We start from the raw sequence: 6,000 nt of genomic DNA, 5'->3' as shown, positions 1-6,000 counted from the left end.
CTGGCTGAGGGCCAAGGGTCCGGTGTCTGAGGGCCAAGGGACCAGTTGTGATGGCCAAAGGAATGGTTGCTGAGAGTCAAGGGACCGATGGCTGAGGGTCAAGGACCAGGTGCCTGAGGGTCAAGGACGCGGTGGTTGAGAGCCAAGTGACCGGTGGCTGAGGGCCAAGTGACCGGTGGCTGAGGGCCAAGATTCCGGTCGCTGAGAGCCAAGGGACTGGTGGCTGAGGACCAAGGGACTGGTGGCTGAGGGTCAAGGGACTGGTGGCTGAAGGCAAACGGACTGGTGGCTGAGGGTCAAGGACCCGGTGGCTGAGGGTCAAGGGACTGGTGGCTGAGGGTCAAGGACCCGGTGGATGAGAGCCAAGTGACCGGTGGCTGAGGTCCAAGGGACTGGTGGCTGAGGGTCAAGGACCCGGTGGCTGAGAGCCTAGTGACCGGTGGCTGAGGTCCAAGGGACTGGTGGCTGAGGGTCAAGGACCCGGTGGCTGAGGACCAAGGGACTGGTGGCTGAGGACCAAGGGACCGGTGGCTGAGAATCAAGGGACTGGTGGCTGAGCGCCAAGGGACCGGTGGATGAGGGCCAAGGGTCCGGTCGCTGAGAGCCAAGGGACCGGTGGCTGAGCACCAAGGGACCAATTGCGAAGTGCCGAAACAACAACTGCTGAGGGCTAAATCACCAGGTGCTAAGTGCTAAATGACCGGTTGCTGAGGGCCAAGGGACAAGTTGTGATGGCCAAAGGAATGGTTGCCGAGAGTCAAGGGACCGATGGCTGAGGGTCAAGGACCCGGTGGCTGAGGGCCAAGGGACTAGTGGCTGAGGGCCAAGGGACTGGTGGCTGAGGGTCAAGGGACTGGTGGCTGATGGTCAAGGGACTTGTTGCTGAGTGTCAAGGAGCCGGTGAGTGAGGGCCAAGGGACTGGTGGCTGAGGGCCAAGGGACTAGTGGCTGAGGGCCAAGGGACTGGTGGCTGAGGGTCAAGGGACTGGTGGCTGAGGGTCAAGGGACTTGTGGCTGAGTGTCAAGGACCCGGTGAGTGAGGGCCAAGGGACTGGTGGCTGAGGGTCAAGGGACCGCTGGCTGAGGGCCAAGGGACCGGTGGCTGATGGCCAAGGGACGGGTTGCTGAGGGCCAAGAGACCGGTGGCTGAGGGCCAAGGGACCGGTGGCTGAGGGCCAAGGGACTGTTGGCTGAGGGCCAAGGGACCGGTGTCTGAGGGCCAAGGGACCAGTGTCTGAGGGCCAAGGGACCGGTCGCTGAGGGCCAAGGGTCCGGTCGCTGAGGGCCAAGGGACCGGTGTCTGAGGGCCAAAGGGACCGGTGGCTGAGGGCCAAGGGACCAGTGTCTGAGGGCCAAATGGACCGGTGGCTGAGGGCCAAGGGTCCGGTCGCTGAGGGCCAAGGGACCAGTGTCTGAGGGCCAAAGGGACCGGTGGCTGAGGGCCAAGGGTCCGGTCGCTGAGGGCCAAGGGACCGGTGTCTGAGGGCCAAAGGGACCGGTCGCTGAGGGCCAAGGGTCCGGTCGCTGAGAGCCAAGGGACTGGTGGCTGAGGGCCAAGGACCCGGTGGCTGAGAGCCTAGTGACCGGTGGCTGAGGGCCAAGGGACTGGTGGCTGAGGACCAAGGGACTGGTGGCTTAGGGCCAAGCGTCCGGTGGCTGAGGGTCAAGGGACCGGTGGCTGAGTGCCAAGAGACCAGTGGCTGAGGGTCAAGGGACTGGTGGCTGAGGGTCAAGTGACCGTTGGCTGAGGGCCAAGGGATTGGTGGCTGAGGGCCAAGGGACCGGTGGCTGAGGGCCAAGGGACCGGTGGCTGAGGGCCAAGGGACCGGTGGCTGAGGGCCAAGGGACCGGTGGCTGAGGACCAAGGGTCCAGTTGCTGAGGGCCAAGGGACCGGTGGCTGATGGCCAGGGGACCAGTGGCTGAGGGCCAAGGGACTGGTGGCTGAGGGCCAAGGGACTGGTGGCTGAGGGCCAAGAGACCGGTCGCTGAGGGCCAAGGGACCGGTGGCTGAGGGCCAAGGGACCGGTGGCTGAGGTCCAAGGGACCGGTGTCTGAGGGCCAAGGGACCGGTGGCTGAGGGCCAAGGGACCGTTGTCTGAGGGCCAAGAGTCCGGTGTCTGAGGTCCAAGGGACCGGTTTCTGAGGGCCAAGGGACCGGTGGCTGAGGACCAAGGGACCGTTGTCTGAGGGCCAAGGGTCCTGTGTCTGAGGGCCAAGGGACCGGTGGCTGAGGGCCAAAGGGACCGGTGGCTGAGGGCCAAAGGGACCGATGGCTGAGGGACAAAGGGACCGGTGGCTGAGGGCCAAGGGACCTGTGTCTGAGGGCCAAGGGACCGGTGTCTGAGGGCCAAGGGCCCAGTGTCTGAGGGCCAAAGTGACCGGTGGCTGATGGCCAAAGGACCGGTGGCTGAGGGCCAAGGGACCGGTGTCTGAGGGCCAAGGGACCAGTGGCTGAGGGACAAGGGACCAGTCGCTGAGGGCCAAGGAACAGGTGGCTGAGGGCCAAGGGACCGTTGTCTGAGGGCCAAGGGTCCGGTGTCTGAGGGCCAAGGGACCAGTTGTGATGGCCAAAGGAATGGTTGCTGAGAGTCAAGGGACCGATGGCTGAGGGTCAAGGACCAGGTGGCTGAGGGTCAAGGACGCGGTGGTTGAGAGCCAAGTGACCGGTGGCTGAGGGCCAAGGTTCCGGTCGCTGAGAGCCAAGGGACTGGTGGCTGAGGACCAAGGTTCCGGTCGCTGAGAGCCAAGGGACTGGTGGCTGAGGGTCAAGGGACTGGTGGCTGAGGGCAAACGGACTGGTGGATGAGGGTCAAGGACCCGGTGGCTGAGGGCCAAGGGGCTGGAGGCTGAGAGCCAATGGACCGCTGGCTGAGGGCCAAGGGACCGGTGTCTGAGGACCAAGGGACGAGTGTCTGAGGGCCAAGGGACCGGTCGCTGAGGGCCAAGGGACCGGTCGCTGAGGGCCAAGGGACCGGTGTCTGAGGGCCAAGGGACCAGTGTCTGAGGGCCAAGGGACCAGTGTCTGAGGGCCAAAGGGACCGGTGGCTGAGGGACAAGGGTCCGGTCGCTGAGAGTCAAGGGACCGGTGGCTGAGGGTGAAGGTTCCGGTGGCTGAGAGTCAAGGGAACGGTGGCTGAGGGCCAAGGGACCAATTGCGAAGTGCCTAAAAAACAATTGCTGAGAGCTAAATCACCAGGTGCTAAGTGCTAAATGACCTGTTGCTGAGGGCCAAGGGACCAGTTGTGATGGCCAAAGGAATGGTTGCTGAGAATCAAGGGACCGATGGCTGAGGGTCAAGGACCCGGTGGCTGAGAGCCAAGGGACTGGTGGCTGAAGGTCAAGGACGCGGTGGTTGAGAGCCAAGGGACTGGTGGCTGAGGGCCAAGGGACTGGTGGCTGAGGGCCAAGCGTCCGGTCGATGAGAGCCAAGGGACTGGTGGCTGAGGACCAAGGGACTGGTGGCTGAGGGCCAAGCGTCCGGTCGATGAGAGCCAAGGGACTGGTGGCTGAGGACCAAGGGACTGGTGGCTGAGGGCCAAGCGTCCGGTCGATGAGTGCCAAGGGACCGGTGGCTGAGGACCAAGGGACCGGTGGATGAGGGCCAAGGGTCCAATTGCGAAGTGCCTAAAAAACAATTGCTGAGGGCTAAATCACCAGGTGCTCAGTGCTAAATGACCGGTTGCTGAGGGCCAAGGGACATGTTGTGATGGCCAAAGCAATGGTTGCTGAGAGTCAAGGGACCGATGGCTGAGGTTCATGGACCCGGTGGCTGAGGGTCAAGGGACTGGTGGCTGAGGGTCAAGGACGCGGTGGCTGAGAGCCAAGTGACCGGTGGCTGAGGGTCAAGGACCCGGTGGCTGAGGGTCAAGGGACTGGTGGCTGCGTGTCAAGGGACTTGTGGCTGAGTGCCAAGGACCCGGTGAGTGAGGGCCAAGGGACTGGTGGCTGAGGGTCAAGGACGCGGTGGCTGAGAGCCAAGTGACCGGTGGCTGAGGGTCAAGGACCCGGTGGCTGAGGGTCAAGGGACTGGTGGCTGAGGGTCAAGGGACTTGTGGCTGAGTGTCAAGGACCCGGTGAGTGAGGGCCAAGGGACTGGTGGCTGAGGGTCAAGGGACTGGTGGCTGAGGGCCAAGGGACCGGTTGCTCAGTGCCAAGGGACCGCTGGCTGAGGGCCAAGGGACCGGTGGCTGAGGGCCAAGGGACTGTTGGCTGAGGGCCAAGGGACCGGTGTCTGAGGGCCAAGGGACCGGTGGCTGAGGGCCAAGGGACTGTTGGCTGAGGGCCAAGGGACCGGTGTCTGAGGGCCAAGGGACCAGTGTCTGAGGGCCAAGGGACCGGTCGCTGAGGGCCAAGGGACCGGTGTCTGAGGGCCAAGGGACCAGTGTCTGAGGGCCAAAGGGACCGGTGGCTGAGGGCCAAGGGACTGTTGGCTGAGGGCCAAGGGACCGGTGTCTGAGGGCCAAGGGACCAGTGTCTGAGGGCCGAAGGGACCGGTGGCTGAGGGCCAAAGGGACTGGTGGCTGAGGGCCAAGGACCCGGTGTCTGAGGGCCAAAGGGACCGGTGTCTGAGGGCCAAAGGGACCGGTGGCTGAGGGCCAAGGGTCCGGTCGCTGAGGGCCAAGGGACCGGTGTCTGAGGGCCAAAGGGACCGGTGGCTGAGGGCCAAGGGTCCGGTCGCTGAGAGCCAAGGGACTGGTGGCTGAGGGCAAAGGACCCGGTGGCTGAGGGTCAAGGGACCGGTGGCTGAGTGCCAAGAGACCAGTGGCTGAGGGTCAAGGGACTGGTGGCTGAGGGCCAAGGAATTGGTGGCTGAGGGCCAAGGGACCAGTCGCTGAGAGCCAAGGGACCGGTGGCTGAGCACCAAGGGACCAATTGCGAAGTGCCGAAAGAACAACTGCTGAGGGTAAATCACCAGGTGCTAAGTGCTAAATGACCGCTTGCTGAGGGCCAAGGGACAAGTTGTGATGGCCAAAGGAATGGTTGCCGAGAGTCAAGGGACCGATGGCTGAGGGTCAAGGACCCGGTGGCTGAGAGCCAAGGGACTGGTGGCTGAGGGCCAAGGGGCTGGTGGCTGAGGGTCAAGGGACCGGTGGCTGAGGGCCAAGGGACTGGTGGCTGAGGGTCAAGGGACTGGTGGCTGAGGGCCAAGGGACCGGTGGCTGAGGGCCAAGGGACTTGTGGCTGAGGGTCAAGGACTTGGTGGCTGAGGGCCAATGGACTGGTGGCTGAGGGTCAACGACCCGTTGGCTGAGGGTCAAGGCACTGGTGGCTGAGGGCCAAGCGTCCGGTGGCTGAGGTTCAAGGGACTGGTGGCTGAGGGCCAAGAGTCCAGTCGCTGAGAGCCAAGGGACTGGTGGCTAAGGGTCAAGGGACCGGTGGCTGAGGGCCAAGGGACTGGTGGCTGAGGGCCAAGGGACTGGTGGCTGAGGGTCAAGGGACCGGTGGCTGAGGGTCAAGGGACCGGTGGCTGAGGGACAAGGGACTGGTGGCTGAGTGTCAAGGACTCGGTGGCTGAGGGCCATGGGACTGGTGGCTGAGGGTCAAGGACCCGGTGGCTGAGAGCCAAGTGACCGGTGGCTGAGGTCCAAGGGACTTGTGGCTGAGGGCCAAGGAACCGGTGGCTGAGGCCCAAGGGACTGGTGGCTGAGTGTCAAGGACCCGGTGGCTGAGAGCCTAGTGACCGGTGGCTGCGGGCCAAGGGACTGGTGGCTGAGGACCAAGGGACTGGTGGCTGAGGGCCAAGCGTCCGGTGGCTGAGGGTCAAGGGACCGGTGGCTGAGTGCCAAGAGACCAGTGGCTGAGGGTCAAGGGACTGGTGGCTGAGGGTCAAGTGACCGTTGGCTGAGGGCCAAGGGACTTGTGACTGAGGGCCAAGGGACCGGTGGCTGAGGGCCAAGGGACCGGTGGCTGAGGGCCAAGTGACCGTTGGCTGAGGGCCAAGGGACTTGTGACTGAGGGCCAAGGGACCGGTGGCTGAGGGTCAAGTGACCGTTGGCTGA

This window comes from Pristiophorus japonicus, unplaced genomic scaffold (genome assembly GCF_044704955.1).
Source record: "Pristiophorus japonicus isolate sPriJap1 unplaced genomic scaffold, sPriJap1.hap1 HAP1_SCAFFOLD_136, whole genome shotgun sequence".
NCBI classification, from domain to species: Eukaryota; Metazoa; Chordata; class Chondrichthyes; family Pristiophoridae; genus Pristiophorus; species Pristiophorus japonicus.
Note: the sequence above shows the minus strand (reverse complement) of the source record.